This window comes from Lemur catta, chromosome 9 (assembly GCF_020740605.2).
Source record: "Lemur catta isolate mLemCat1 chromosome 9, mLemCat1.pri, whole genome shotgun sequence".
NCBI classification, from domain to species: domain Eukaryota; kingdom Metazoa; phylum Chordata; class Mammalia; order Primates; family Lemuridae; genus Lemur; species Lemur catta.
The window spans coordinates 5,784,893-5,801,805 of record NC_059136.1 but is presented as its reverse complement, the minus strand read 5'-3'; positions in this window follow the sequence as shown (position 1 = coordinate 5,801,805).

The following is a 16,913-nucleotide window of genomic DNA, read 5'->3' as shown; positions in this document are numbered from 1 at the left end:
AGGCAAAGAATGTGACCATTTAGGAAAAGAATTGAAGACTCTTAGTTTTTATATGTTATTGATATGGGCACTTAAACGATTTAAAGCATCAGTAACTTTTTTTTAATCTGAAATATACGTGTGACAGGTGGTTCCCACTAAGGCACAGGTCCCACTCTGCCTTGTGAGTGTATCTGGGGGCATTTTATTTTGTAAAACCACTTCTCTCATTTGGATGGTTTCTTAGCTTAAGAGGTGTACAGCATTTTGTGTGGCTCAGTGCTCTAGCGGTGAACTGGGCTAGAGCAGTGGCCTGGCTACGAGCATCTGGTGCCCCTGCCCTAACTAGAATACTTAGCGGCCACTCCCACCAAGCCGAAGACCTGGGGAAATGAGCTTTCCAGGCTTTTAGAGTATTAGGGACCACGGGCAGAGTTTTACATATAGTTTCTGGCAGGAAAGGCCACCGCGTGGTACACCTCCCAGTCCAATTGCAGAGCAAGTATGGCCACAAGTGTTTACCGCACAGGCACCTAGGCCCCCAAGATGTGATATGAACTCTAGCTCTTGTGAAGTAATTTTGTTTCCCTGTCTAGTCACACGTCCATACTTTAACGGTGTGGATATATGCTGAAGGGGTAGCCAACCCCTCAGCCGGGAGTGTGTGGAGGAATTGCAGCATGCTTATGTCTTTTTATGCACAGAGGGGCCTTTTGGTGTGACATCCCATGTTTAGCCGTAATCCATGTTAATCCATCCCAAACTGAGGTGTGTGCGCTGTATGTAATGTGTATGTGTTGTCTCACCAATGGAAAGACGTGTCTCTTGGTTTTACCGACAGGTGGCAGGTGGGAGGTATTCCGAGGTGTAGGCAGTTGCCAGAGACGAATGGTGGAGTTGATGTCCCCTGCGTGGGTAGAGTTACTGCTGCCCAGAGAGCTTACCTGGTCAGTCAAATTCTGTGATGTTAAGGGCAGCACATTCCGTGGCATCTCGGCCCCCTGCAGACAGTCTGCAACCGACAGTCTGACTGGCTATTGACCACTGCCATTGTCATGGCCCAATTTAAAAAGACATTGTCATTTGCCATGGGTAGCAGGAACAATAGCCTATGGGTACCAACACAGCTGTTTAGAAGGACTTCTCAAGGGCAAATCTATTCTTTGTCACACTGTTACTGATGCGTTTTCTCCCATAGACCCTATTAGGGAGACTGTTACAGGCTTCAGTCTGGTTTATAACACCACACGTTGCCCATGCCACTCGCACTTGGGTGGCTCTAGCTTGTATCAATGTCTTTGTAAGATAGTATCACAGGCTTTTAAACCTCTTTCAAGGAACACAGTTGGGGTCACCTCACCTTTGGCCACCTCTGTGGCACCCTCTGGCGCCATAAAGACGACCCATCGTGGAGGCAACTTTGAGCTCAGTCACACAGCCGTCACCACTCATCAGGTCTGTGGGTGTTCTCGGGAGCACGGTTTGGCCACCTTTTCTTAAAAACACATCTCTTTTTTTGTTACATTTTATAGATATATAAGACTACATATATTGACTACAATTTTTTAACTCCCAGTAACCTAAACTTCAGTGAAAATCTAGGAAGCAAGAAATCTTTTGCAGTGTACTTGCAAAGAGCAAAAAAAAAAAAAAAAGAAATCTTGAATTGTCTGTCATGAGCATTTATTTCATTTATATTTACCTAATTTATTTATTTTAGCAGTTTGTTTATAGTTATCATTTTAAGTTATTTTTTAAACCGTTTTTATAACCTGTGAATATTAGATATTTGCCTTTGTAAGAATCTTAAAGTTAAACATAGGTATTTTTGTTGGTAACTCAGAAGATTTAGCTGTTTTTATTATATCAACAATATTAAATTAGTCTTACTTATCAAAAGTTACATAGACACAGATCACTTTGTTTTGGCTGGTTCATAGTTTTATAACCTTTGTATCAAACCCTGACACTTTAAAAAACATAAAAATGCCTAGTAAACCCAGGCAAAAATGTATGCTGACAATTTGCAGACATTTTTATTTTTATTTTACCAATAATACTTTTTTTTTACCAATAATACTTTTTCTTTTAATAACTTAGTTTATGTATCAAAAATTACCATATAGACACAACATACAACATAATACATGGATACACACACAAATACATTTAAACGTATATACATATATGTACACAAAGATCTAGTAGTTTTTGTCTTTGAATTCCAGCCAGATATAACAATATAAGTTCACCAGTTTGCAAAAGATGATCAGATCTAAATTGTTTCTAACAAAGTTGGAAATTGTTCACATAACCAAACTTTAGTACAAATAAGTAATGTAGTGAAAATTATGGACCAAAATTTTGGGTAAAGCAGCTTCCACGATTTTTTTTTAAAAGCCTCTTTTACCCTTTTTTCCCCTTCAGTTTCAAATGAATTTTCAGTGTTCACACTGTAGCAAGAAATGGCTTCTCTAAGTAACCTTGAATTAATGATACCGTAGACAGCAAGTTTTATCACAGCACCAGTAACCTAGCAAACATAGTTTCAAAGTAGGCAGAAAAGAAAATAGATAGAGAGCTTAACAGACTCTACATTTTAACTCTAGTGGCAGATATAGTGGGGAAGCAAATTCAGGCCTGGCAGCGATGGCAATTACCTGTTCCAAATCCAGGGCACCAAATGCTGATTAAACCAGAGCAACTGGGAATCAACTACCAATGAAAGTTCTTACACCAAAAGCTGAAGACCCAGGAGCATCCAGGGGGCAGCTTGCCAAGGACTCCAAAACATCCAGGGGAGCAATAGCCAACAATGATCACCAAAGGCATGCAAACTAACACAAATTGGGGTCACAGAACAATGTGGCTCAGGCATCCCAGACCCAAACAACACAATTAGGAACCTCTCAACCAACAGAGGAAAACAAGAGGGTGAAGATCCAAAGTGCGAGTCAAATGAAGGGCTAGGAGCAACGGGGTCAGGGTGAAGAAAGGTGGAGTTTCAAAATAAACCAGAAAAGTGACTTCCCTGACATAAAACAGAGGCAATCGCCCAAATGGCAAAGCAAAGATTATAAATGCAACAATGAAATAAATGTAAACATGTATTCAGTTACTAGAAAGTGAAAGAGGTTAGAAGGTCATAAAACCCACGAGTAAAAGAGGGTGTATCGAGATGTTAGCCACGTACAGCACAACAACGAGATTTGACAAAAGGAGGCTCACCCATCCATCAGATCTGAGTGGTGCAATTAGGTCTTAATTTGGGGTCCAAGTGAGTATCTCTCTTTGCCCCAGGGTGGGTGCATGGAGGCAGAGAAGGCAGCAGAGTCAGCCTTGAGGGAGCCGGGCTCAGACCCATCGGGACCCTGAGGCCTTTGAACACCTTCCTGGATCTGTTCTCCGCCGCTGTGACTCTGGCCCCCTCCTCCGCTGTCAGTGTCCCCTCGTTCATGGCTTATGAACCCAGCCTCTTGCCTCCTACCCCAGAGCCCTCCTGAAGTGCCCACTTCTCCTGTCAGGGGCATTTGTCACCTCCCCTGCTGGTTTGTTGCCCTCTGAACATACCCACGTGACCTCAAGCTGCACCCATATTTTCTGGACCCAACAGATCCCCCCGGAAGTTTCCAAACCTCGCTGTTGCTGGGTGACAGAGTAGAAAGGGCACTGGCACCTTGGGCTTGCATTGCACCTCCCCTTCTGTGACCTTGGTTGTATGACCTTAACGAGTCACCGAAACTCTCTCCTCAGTGCCGTAAAATGGGGGGAGTAGCATCTGCATTGCCCACCTTACTTGAGTGCTGTGAGAATGAAATGAGTTGCTATGTGGGAAAGTGTTTTATAAGGGAAGAGATATGTAACAAAGATGAATAATAGTAAATAAGCCTGGGGAATTGCAGGTCTCGGCCTGACTCGGCACATTCCGCTTTTGTCTTCTGCAGTGACCTGGAGATGTAGGCACCATCCCCACGCAGGTGTGTGTCTGCGTCTCCCAGGCCGCCCTCAGAGGGGTTTCCTCACGGCCTGGGTGGACAGCGCTGGGCCGCAGCAGGTTCCGACCGCCCTCCCCCTGAGCCCCCCTGAGCCCCAGCGCCCCCTTGGTGCCTCTCTGCGCTGCTGCTGTCACCTGCTGACAGACACACAGTGACCTGCAAAGTTGCTGCAACACATAGGTTAAGGGCATCATTTTTGTTGTGTTTTGCTCTGTAGGCAATTTTGAAATACACACAAGTAGAGTGATAAGTAAAATAAACTCTTTGGACAGAAGGAGTTAGGGACATAACACCCCAAATGCCCCAACCTGGCATATGGATATTTTGAGCTAAAGCCCCTGAGATGAAGCAGCTGTAGACAGGGCCATCTGAACTGCCCCTTCTTGCTGCAGCAAGCTGTAAAAGTCCCTGTAGGAAAGCTGCCTACCCCAGACCGGCATGAGAAGATAACCCGTACACCAGCGACCAGGAAGTGAGGCTGCAATGGAGCTGTGTAAACAAACGTGCTGAAATAAGCCTCATCTCCACTAGCTTTCCACCCCCATATGTCTCCTAGTGACTCCCCCGGAATGTACTGCCCCTAGCCCAGACCCCTCTATCTTGTTGTTTCTTCACACTTTGTCTAAAAAGCTTTCTGCTTTGGCCATTTCTTCAGGTCTTCACGTGCTTGTGAGCCTCCCATGTTCATGGAAAATTAATAAAACTTATATGCTTTTCTCCTGTTAATCTGTCTTGTGTTGACTTGGTTCCTAGACCCAACCAAAGATGGTCCCCAACCTTTCTGGCACAAGGGATTGGTTTCATGGAAGACAATTCTTCCATGGAAGGGGTGGTGGGGGGTGGGGGCGGCAGAGCTCTGTGGCCTGGTCCCTGATAGACACTGACAGGTCAGAAAAGCCTCTGACCTTCTGCCCCTTCTGACCTTCTGCCCCACTGTCTTTGACCCCTCATTCTCCTCCAGGGTAGCCATAGAAATTAGAATCCTCTTCCCCAAGGCAGTTCATAGAAACCAGAACCACTTTTCCCCAAAGCCAGCCATAAACCCAAAATATTACTCTAACATCCTCTACACCCCCACCTTTCCGTGTAAAAGCTGGCCATAAAGAAATTATCTGACCTATCTTATCTGATTGTAGGTCACAAGACCCCATTCCAGAGAGGGTCTTGCCTCACCCAGAAGGAAGGGATGTTGCACAGACACCAATAAGAATCTAGACAGGCCTTGCCGGGCTCCCCCTCGGTCTACTGCGGCAGATTACACCCTTTGTCCAATCACATTTCTACACGGCTGTCTATATTTTTATTGAACCTAAGCATAAAAATGGACAGTTTCCCCTGTATCTTTGGATCTTCATTCTGAAGGCTCTCATGTCGCATAAAAATATGATCAAATAAATTTGTATGCCTTTTCTCCTCTTAGTCTGCCTTTTGTCAGATGGGTTTTCAGTAAACCTTTAGAGGGTGAAGGGGAAGTTTTTCTTCGCCCCACGATGCAACCAGATTTTCAAAGTCCGTTCCAAACCTTGCCTTTTGTGATTATATAATCCGTCTTTCTTTCCTTTCCTTCCTTCCTTCCTTCCTTCCTTCCTTCCTTCCTTCCTTCCTTCCTTCCTTCCTTCCTTCCTTCCTTCTTCCTTCCTTCCTTCCTTCCTCTCTTTCTTCCTTTTTAGAGAGAGGTTTGGCAGGCTGGCCTTGAACTCTTGGGCTCGAGCCATGCTCCTACGTCAGCCTCCAGAGTCCCTGGGTCTACACTACAGGTGCACACCACAGCACCTGGCTGTGTAATTCTTTTGTTGATCTGGAATTCTACCATTCTAACAATCTGATTCTTTTGCCAAAACAACAGGAGAGAGAGAGAGAGAGAGAGAGAGAGAGAGCGGGTGGCGCGCGCACATGGCCCTCCCCTCCGCCTGCACCTCTGCCCAGTCTCCTCCCGCGTCCAGATGTGTTTACAGCAGCCAGAAACCACAGCACTTCCGCCTGCTCAGACCGTGCGGCCAGCTCATCCCATCTGACCTCTCGCTTTGTGTATTAGGGAAAACAAAACCAAAAAAAGCCCCACCACCAAGGTCCAGACAAGCTAAACCCATAACCTCGGGGAGAGCAGAGGTCTGGCTGCCTCACGAACATGTGCCCAGGGGAATCCCAGTGGCCCCGAGGAGGGGTGTCCTCTTCTGAGCCAGGCAAGAGCCCCCACCCAAGTGCTGACCTTTCCTCCCCAGTGCCTGGTCTTATTCTCGTTCTCCCACGGACTCCATGGCATAAAATGACTTTCTTTTTTTTTTTTAATTTTTAAGTTTTTATTTTATTTTTTTCTCACTTTTTATTATACTTTTTTTAAAATTTCAGAATATTACAGGGGTACAAACGCTTTGGTTACATATATTGTCTTTGCACTGCCAGAGTCAGAGCTACAAGCACGCCCAACCCCCGGACATTAGGAGTGGATTTACCCAGCCCCTCCTCCCCTTCCCCCTCGCCCTATGCCCTGTGAATGTTACTTCTGTATGTACATAGTGTTGATCAATTAGTACCAATTTAATGGTGAGTGGTGCTTGTTTTTCCATTCCTGTGCTACTTCACTTTGAAGAATGGGCTCCAGCTCCATCCAGTATGATACAAGAGGTGCTAGATCACCGTTGTTTTATGGCTGAGTAGTGCTCCATGGTACACATATACCACATTTTATTAATCCACTCATGTACTGATGGGCACTTGGGTTGTTTCCACATCTTTGCAATTGTGATAGAATGACTTTCTTTGCTGTCGGTGCATTTATGAAACAGTGCTGCTAAACAGGCCAGTTGTGACTCTGCAGAGAGAGCCGACCAGGGGCAGCAGACTCTGTCATGGTTCCCGTCACCACGTCCTGTTCTGTACGGGCTGCGCTAGGATCGCTTGTCGTCCCAGCCATGAGCTGTGTGCCGCCTCCCTAAGCAAAGAGTGTGCCTTGCCCACCCCATCGTCAGGCCTGGCCGTGTGGGTCAGTACGGCCACGAAACGGGGGTGGAAGTGACAAGTGCCAGCTCTGAGCAGCAGCTTTCGGAGCCCTTGCTGTTTTCTCCAGCTCCCCTGCTCTTTGCCTGGGAGTACCAACTTCCAGGCAGGGGCTCCTTCTTGCCCTTGGGTCCTGCGGGGAGAGGTCACAGGGGCAGAGCTGCGGGCACCAACATGTAATGCTGGTGAGAATGACGCCGTCGTTGTTATGAGCCACTGAGACGCAGGAGTGTTTGTTGCTTCCTCAAGACCTTAGCACCAATTCCTGCTGTTTGTTATCACAAAATGATAAATTTTGTGAAGAAGGGACAAGACAGAGGGGTCTGGCCCAGGGGCAGTAAATCGCAGGGGAGTTACCAGGAGACATCAGGGCGGGTAAAGCAGCAGTTTCCAGCCTGCTGACCAGCCCACAGATTTCAGACTTGCCAACCCTGTCCTGAAAATAAATATTTCTCCCTCCCTGTCCCCATCCTCCAGAACCGATCCAGGCTTGACTGCATTCCCAGATCCAAAATGTCCTATTTGTGGGGCTGAGGCCCCGGGCACCACTCACGATAGGGAGCTGAGAGGGGACGGGGAGGAGGGGGCTCCCCCGGCTGGTGCTGACAAGACACGGTGAGCAGGAGCACCCCTTCCTCCTGGCCTTCCTCTCCATGACACCCCAACCCCTTCTTCCTGATGCACCCCTCAGCAGGCCTTTGCTGCCTTCTCCTTCCCTTTAAGGCTGTCCTTGAGTGTGATTTACCCTCATTTCATCAGTGTACAAACAAGGTTATTGATCAAAGACTTACTGGCAGCCTTTCCCATCAGGAACTACCTAATCCTTCCCTTCTCCTCCCTTCCTCCCTCCATCTGCCCCATCTTCTCTCTCATTTCCACAACAGTGAGGACAGTGAACGCAGTGGACAGAGAAAGGGACCACTCCGGGGGCTGACCGTGAAGAACGAGGGCCGGAACAGAGCCAAGCCCCTGGCGTGGAAAGGCAGGAACAGGTGCAGGAGCCACTTCAGAGGCACGATGGGCGAGGCGAGGGTCTGGCAGTGCGCGGGAGGCTGGCTGGGAGGTGAAGTCATTCGCTGACACAGGATGTGGAGAGGGTTTGTGAAAGGGGGGAAAGAACGTGATTTTGGTTTGAGATGTTGAGTTTAAGGTACCCGTGAAACACCCTTGTGGACAGACTGAGAAGGCAGAAGGAAGTTGGGGTCTGCAGCTCATGGGAGCCGTGGAGAAAGGCATTGTGGTTTGGGTGGGGCTCAGAATACAGGAGAGAGGTAAAGCCATAGGAGTGGAAGAGGAAGTGTGACCGACAGAAGCTCTGGCTTGATGCTGGGGAAATTCCAGCACTACAAGGACTAGCAGGTTAAGAGGTGCCCAAAAAGAGAAAAAATAAGGGATAGGAGGGGCAGTCCATTAGGAAGTTCTAGGGAAAGAGAAGAAAGAAGGTAGGAGAGAAAGAAAGAAGGAAGGAAAGATGGAAAGGAGGGAGGGAAGGAAGGAGAGAGAGGGAAGGAAAGGAGAGAGAGAGAAAAAAAAACCAAATAAGATAGAAATAATAGAAGAAAATATCCCTAAGTTAAACAAAGGCATGAACCTTCAGATTGAGAAGGTTCAAATGTCAAGCAAGATAAACAAACAAAATAAAGCCAAAAACAAAACTCCCAGACACAGCCTGGTGATATTGCAGTGCTCTAAGGATAATGAAAAATTCCCAAAAGTTTATATATAGAGAAAAACAGGTCATCTGCAAAAGAATAAATATCCAACTAGCATCAAACTTGTCATCAACAATATTGGATTCTAAAAGATATCTAAGATATTGAAACAAGGCCTTCTAAGTTCTCAGGGAGTTTTGATGCCCATGAGCCTTTTCTGAGAAAAAAAAAAAATAGTTCAAGGACATACTCTAGCAAAATGAAAAGGGAATTCAGGAAAAGGAAACAGTGAAATCAATGGAAAAGCACAGTGGGGGAAAAGTCCCAGAATGACAGTTATCCACCGACCAGCAAAGCTAGTGGTTCAATTAGAGTACGAGGTCAGGGAGTTGCATAAATGTTTTCAAGAAGAAAATGGATTTCAGTTAACAGATAATGTTTATGAAAGAGGATGATCTTTGTCTCCCCATCAATAAAAAAAAAACTCCAGGAAAAACAAAAGTTATGTAAGCTGTGGCCCGTACATGAAGCAAGCTATTTTTCTTAATTGAGGTTTAATGTGCACATGGAAAAATACTCAGATTTTGGCCGGGCACGGTGGCTCACACCTGTAATCCTAGCACTCCTGAAGGCTGAGGCGGGAGGATTGCTCGAGGTCAGGAGTTCAAGACCAGCCTGAGCAAGAGCAAGACCCCGTTTCTACTAAAAAATAGAAAGAAATTAGCTGGACAACTACAAATATATAGAAAAAATTAGCCAGGCATGGTGGCACATGCCTGTAGTCCCAGCTACTCGGGAGGCTGAGGCAGGAGGATCGCTTGAGCCCAGGAGTTTGAGGTTGCTGTGAGCTAGGCTGATGCCATGGCACTCTAGCCTGGGCAACAGAGTGAGATTCTGTCTCAAAAAAAGAAAAGAAAAGAAAAATACTCAGATTTTAAGAGTACCATTTAATCACTTTTGACAAATGCACATACTCCTTCAATATAAACCACTAACAAGACAAAGAATATTTCCCTCACCCCAGAAAATTCATTCAGGTCCCTTTCCAGTGAATCCTCCTCACTCAAAGGCAACTACTGATCTGAAACAAGCTAATTTGAGAAATAGATGGAATATAATAAATAAGAGTTCACTTGACTTTGATTGTTAGATCATCTCCTTCAAGCAGCACAAGTGTAGAGCAAAAAATTACACTCACTTCTTTATGGATCCAATCACAAATTTTTGTCCTAATATTACAAACGATATTTATTGGTGTATTAATTTCCTAGGGTGGCTGTAACAGGTTACCACAAATACATAGTGGCTTAAAACAATACAAAAGTTATTCTCTCGCACTTCTGGAGGCCAAAAGTCTAAAATCAAGGTCTTGGCAAGGCTGCTCCCCCTCTGCTGGCTCTAGAGAATTGTTCCTTGCCCCTTCCAGCTTTGGTGGTTCCAGACATTCTTTGGCTTGTGGCTACACCACTCCAGTCTCTGACACGATAGTCACACTTCCTCTTCCTCGTCTTGGTATCTTCTCTTCTGTGGGTCTCTTTTAATGACATCCGTCATTGTATTAAGGCTCACTCAGATAATCCAGGATGATCTCCTCATCTGGAGATCTTTAACTTAAATACATCTGCAAAGACCTTTTATCCGAATAAGATCACACCCACAGTTTCTGGAGAACAGGACATGGACATATCTTTCAGGGACCATCACTCAGTCCTTTACAATTGGTTTGCAATTTTTAAAGCCAACATCTAGGACAGTGCTGCCCATAGAAATACAGCGTGAACCACATATGTAAGTTTAGCTGGATAGCCACATGCAAAAAAAAAAAAGAGAGAGAGAGAAGTTTGACCCCCTACCTCATACAATATACAAAAATTAACTCAAAAAGGATCAAAACATAAATCTAACAGTTAAAATTATAAAACTCTTAAAACACAGGAATAAATCTTTGCGAATTTGGGTTAGGCAATGATTTCTCAGATATGACACTTAAAGCATAAGCAACAAAAGAAAAAATAGATATGTTGGACTTTATCAAAACTAAATACTTTTGTATTTCAAAGGACACTATCAAAAAATGTGAAAGGCAACCCACAGAATAGGAGAAAATATTTGCAAATCACGTGTCTGATAAGGGTCTAATACCCAGAATATATAAAGAACTCTTATAAATCAACAACAAAAATACAACCCATTTTAAAAATGGGTACAGGATTTAAACAGATATTTCTCCAAAAAATGATATACAAATGGCCAATAAGCACATGAAAATATGTTCAACATTCTCAGTCACTGGGGCAATGCAAATCAAAATTACGAAGAGATACCACCTCACACCCCCTAGGATGGCTATAACCAAAAAGACAGATAATTAAAAAGGTTAGTGAGGATGTGGAGAAATTGGAACCTTCATACCTTGCTGATGGACTATAAATGGTGCAGCGACATTGTAAAACAGTGTGGCAGTTCCTCCAAAGATTAAGTGTAGAGCTACTCTATGACTCGGGAATTTTACTGCTATGTATATACCCAAAAGAAATGAAAACATATGTCTACACAAACACTTATACACAAATGTTGGCATTATTCATAATAGCCAAAATGTGGAAACAGCCCAAATGTCCATCATCTAATGAAGTAACAAAGTGGTATATCCACACAGTGGAATACTATTCAGCAATGAAAAGGAATGAAGCACTGATACACACTACAACAAGGATGAGCCTTGAAAACATTATGGAAAGTGAAAGAAGCCAGACACAGAAGGCCACGTATCAAATGATTTCATTTATATAGAGACAGAAAGTAACTTAGTGGTTTCCAGGGGCTGGGGGGAGAGGGAAATGGGGAGTAACTGCTCATGGGAACAGGGTGTCTCTGGGGGGTGATGAAAGGTTCTGGAATTAGATAGTGGTGATCGTTGCACAACTGTGTGAACATATTAAAAGCTACTGAATTGTACACATTAAAAGGGTGAATTTTATGGTATATGAAAAAGGAAGGAAGGAGCGAGAAAGAGAGAAAGAAAGAAAAAAAGAAAGGAAGGTAGGAAGGGAGGGATGAGGGAGGGAGAGACAACACAAATACATATAAAACTTCGAGGGAGCAGGGAAAGAAATTAAAGAATTAGCTTGGCCCTTTATTTTCTCAGTGAAACGGTCATTCACTCCACAGACCTTATCTGCTACGTGCGGAGTGCTCGATAAATGCTTCTTGACCCAGCTGAGCCTCAGCAGCTGATCATTTACTAAGAAGGCAAAGGGTTCTGCCACTTTGGAAGGGGGTGGAGTTGAGGATTTTAAAAGGAGGGAATTTTCCATTGAGCCTTCTCAGTGCAGAACACCCTTAGTGCATTCACCAGGCTGGGCCGTGGTCTGTCGCCCAAAAGGCATTTTAAGGGGCAGGAATCGTTTCTTGGCTTCTGCGTTAGGTCTTCTTGCCAGCGACAACATGAGGGCAGCAGTGGAAAATGACATATTTTCAGTTCCTGGGCACAATGTCTCCATGGTCTTGGCAAATAAGTGCTTTAGCCATTTTCCCAATAAGTGATTCATTCTCTTGGAGGCAACTGCGGGCACTTCCTGGACACCCACTCACCTGGAAAAAGTGAGGTTGCTACTGTCCAAAAGGAGTGCTTCCTTCTGCTGCCTGCGAAGAAAACAAGCTCATTACAGGTAGAAAAAAGGCTGCCTTCGGAAATAACGTATGATCTCACTTACACGTAGCATCTAAAACAGTCGGACTCATGGAAGCAGAGTAGAATGGTGGTTACCGGGGGCTGAAGCGGAGTTGGATTGGGGAGATGGTGAACAGACACAAAATTTTAGACAGGAGTAATAAGTTCAGGAGATCTATTGTCCAACATGGTGACTATAATTAGTAACAATGCACTTGATAACTTGAAAATTGCTAAGAGAGCAGATCTTTGAGTGTTCCCATGACAAACAAGAGATAATTGTGCAAGGTGATGCATATGCTACTTAGCTTGATTTAGTCATTCTACAATGTATACGTATTTCAAAACGTCATGTAAACCATAAATGCACACAATTTGCATTTATCAATTAAAAATGAAAAAGAAATGCCTGCCTTCTCTCTTCTTGCCTGCCCTTACCTAATCCCCTCACTGCCTGGGGACCTGCCCTCGGTGTCTTAGAGGACAAGAAGGCACACGGATGTGTCCTCGGGCCCCACCAGAGGCCCAGTTTGAGATGCAACGTCCTGCCTTAGCCTGCCGAAGCTTAACCACAGAGGCGGAACTTCCCCGGCCTTTCCTGGAAACGGAGCCTGAAATGCCCAAAGCACAGACTGGATGGCACAGTTCTGTTCCCACTCAGTCACCGTTGGCCACATGCCTCGGTCTCCACCGGTAAAAGAGACCTCTGGCCTTTGGCGCTCAGACCTCCGCCCAGCGCTGCGTTTCCCGCTCCACGGCGCCCTCTCGTGGCTGGCCGGACGCGCGGCCTTCTCGCCTGCAAACCGGTTCTCAGCCTGGGCCAAGTGTGGGCGTCACGGGGCGGGCAGGGGGGATGCAACTCGCAGGGATGCCTGGGTCCACCAGGGAGATGCTGACTTAATTGGTCTGGGTGCAATCTTGGCATTGGGATTTTTAAAACGTCCAAGGTATTGCAATGTGCAGTCAAGGCTGGTAACCCCTGATGAACTTCTTCCAAGGGCCTTGGGTTGACTTAGGACATTTCTCCAGAGCCCAGCAGACTCTAGAATTCACTTTCCAGATATAAAGGATACTTTTGAAAGTCAAAACACGTCACTGAGGGCATCATGCCTTCACACATCCACCCCCTACTCTTGAAGTACTCATGATAGTCAATGTGCTTTTAATTTCCATTGCTTGAGAAAATGTTTTTGAAAAATTGCAGTTACATAAATAGATAAAGTGTATTATTTGTGTGATCTGCTGACAACATCCTTGGTCTGTGTGTGTGTTCTGTGTGCACCCAGCTTCCTCGCTATCATTTCAGGAGCTTCCCAGGGTCTTAGGTTAGAGATCTGCTAGCCCGGGCACTCTGGCCCTAATGTTAAAAGCAGACTGTGACCTTAGCCCCATCTGTCAGTATTTAGGCTCTCGCTGTCCAGTGCTCCGTTCACTGGCGGAAATTCCAGAACTGCTGCCCAGCCGGTTAGCCAGAGCCAACTGATATTCCCAGGGGCCCATGGGGAGTCGCATGCACTCCCAGCTTCCAGGCTGGACCCCAGGACTCCTGGCAGAAGGATCCCCACAGCCACCCTATGCCCTTGTCATTCATTTGATTCACAGTCTCTCAGTGGCACCAGGTTCACAGTGTATTTAAGAATGTGACAGTGCATAAGGCCCCTCTCATGATATAGTCGCCAGCATCATCACAATCTCCAGCATTTTTTAGTTCTCCTATGTGCAGAACACTTTTCAGGAACTTTTAAACGTTTGAAAACAGTGTTCTTGTCTTCAAAAAATGTATAGTCCTGGCCGGGCACGGTGGCTCACGCCTGTAATCCTAGCACTCTGGGAGGCCGAGGTGGGAGGATCGCTCGAGGTCAGGAGTTTGAGACCAGCCTGAGCAAGAGCGAGACCCCGTCTCTATTAAAAATAGAAAGAAATTATCTGGCCAACTAAAAATATATATTGGAAAAATTAGCCGGGCATGATGGCGCATGCCTGTAGTCCCAGCTACTCGGGAGGCTGAGGCAGGAGGATCGCTTAAGCCCAGGAGTTTGAGGTTGCTGTGAGCTAGGCTGACGCCACGGCACTCACTCTAGCTGGGCAACAGAGCGAGACTCTGTCTTAAAAAAAAAAAATGTGTAGTCCTATGTGAGAGGGGATGATAACATGAGGACATGTGAGAAAATAAAATTTTGTTTAATTCCATCAGAACTAATTAAGCACTCATGTAAGAAGTTGTGTGAGACATCTTATTATATATTTTTCAGAGACAGGGTCTGGCTCTGTTGCCCAGGCTGGGGTGCAGTGGCATAATCATAGCTCACTGCCAGCCTCAAACTCCTGGGCTCAAATGATCCTCCTGCCTCAGCCTCCCCAGTAGCTGGGACTATAGACATGCAGCACTGTGCCCTGTGAGTTGTGATGACACCACTGCACTCTCACCCTGGCAACAGAGCAAGACCCTGTCAAATAAAAAAAAAATGCTTAGAATCTGTGAGGGCAATGAGGATGAGGACAAGGGCTGAGACCATACTAAAATGTAAGAGTCAATGATACAAACTATGATAAGACAGTGCCTGTACCTTTTTGTGCTAGTCATGAGTCTGAAAAGAAAAACAAAAGGTAGTGCCTGTACTAATGAGGACTGATTCTGCTGCAAATGTCAGTTGGTCAACTAAAACTCACTTAGATAGCCAGCCAACCAACCAGAAAAAAAGGAATTTATCGATTCACTGAACCAGAGAAGGAAAAGAATAGAGATGAGCTGAGCTTCCTTGGGGCGGCTGAGTGTGGCTGAGTGCAGGACTGAAATGCCAAGAGGAATTTCCCCTCCCCCTCACCCCGACCCCAGCCTCTGGGCCTCTCTCTCCCTGGGGCCTTCCTCTCTTCCACAGACCAGGGCTTTCTCAAAGACCAGGAAATATGGCCCCAGGCAGTTTGGGCTCATATCCTTTGCACTCTACCAAAGAGGAAGAGAAAGTTTCCTTCTGGGTTCCACTGAAAAGAAGAAAAACAACAACAAAAAAAAAAAACTAAAGGAATTGAGGTGCCCGGCCTCCTGAGCAGGGTGAGTGGGGTACTTTTATGGGTAACCCATGCACAGCCAAACAGCAGGAGTGGGGGAGCAATGTTCCCTGAAAGAAGAGGGACGATGATCACAGCAGGTAAAACCAGGTGAGCCACTACAAGCTGTGTGATTGCTTTTCTGGAAGGAGGGTCCACAGTTTTTTAACAATTGTCAAAGGGATCCCTAATTCAAAAACAGCCCTTGAAGGGACCTGGGTGACCAACCAGTTCAACTCTCTCATTTTACAGAAAAGAACACTGAGGTACAGGGGGTTTAGGTGATTTGCCTGAGATGACAGGACTGTGATGGGATACAGCATTTGACTGGATATAAATGGGGAGGAGACACATGAGAAGGAAGAGTCAAAACCTGGTCCGAAGTTTAGAGTCAAGACAAACATTTTTAAGATGATGGAGTACCATAGGAAGAGAGTGGGGGCGGGGGGAAGAAACCACAGAATGAGGTGAGACTGACTATTTTTTTCTAAAGCTAAAGCCAACAAGGGCTGCTTCCACTAAGGTCCAAGGCCCCACCAGTGTTTATAATCTTGGAGGAATTTCAGAGAATGGGTGAGGCCCCACCAGACTGGAAACGGGCAAATGTTGTCCTGATTTTCTAAAAGAGGAACAAGCAGATTCCAAGAACTGCAGGCTGGTAAACTGAACAAGGCTCCAGTGTGGGTTTATTAAGGACAGGTCATGCCAGATGGGTGTTGTTCCTATTTTTGAGAAAGTTCTTAGCCTGACAGTTTACTTGAGGGAATGCTCTAGACTCTTGGCTTATTGAATCTGAAAAGAACCTTAAAAACCAGCGAGGGCAAACTGGTGGCCCCCAGCTGAATTCAACCCTCAGACATTTTAAATAAATAAAATTTCCCGGGTTTTCTGGCTTCATGATGACACTGGCCTTCATTCCTGCCCCGCAGCGGACATCACCGCCCTCAACAGGTGAAGCAGCTCGTGCACGCTGCAGTCCACCGCAGGCCCCGCCGTTCCTTACTGCCTCTGCGTTGGTCCGCGTCATTCGGAATTTATCCAGCTCCGGCTGGCATTTGAGTGTGTGACCCTGACCTAATCCACAGCCCCCTTATTTGACGGAGACTCCGAGAAAGGGAAAGGGAGTGGGCTGCACTTCCGATTCCCCAGAAGATGGCAATCGGGTTGAAGTCAACTCTGGGGAAACCACAAAAGCGGAGAGAAGCTCAGATCTGAGGAACAGACCTACAACTGTGAGTAAAATGCTGGGTTGTTTGCAGGTGGGGGAGGGGCTGGAGGAGGTCGTGGAGGATGGGCAGGAAGAGCTCTCTCAAGGCCTTCTCTTGCTTCCCCCCACATTGACTGGGACAGTCACTGCTGCCCCATTGCCTCTCTGTGACAGAAGTCGGGAGCAATAGCTCAGGTTATTGGTGGGGTAATTTCAGGGCACCCCAGTAGCGCTGCTGGGGTGAGAAGCTGGTGAAAACAGGCGTGGGCCGCCCAGCTTCCCTTGGACATTCACTTCTCCCCCTTCCCTGCCCACCACCAGGGCTGGTGGGGTCCCACGGGAAAGGTTCCTCCGCACAGCAC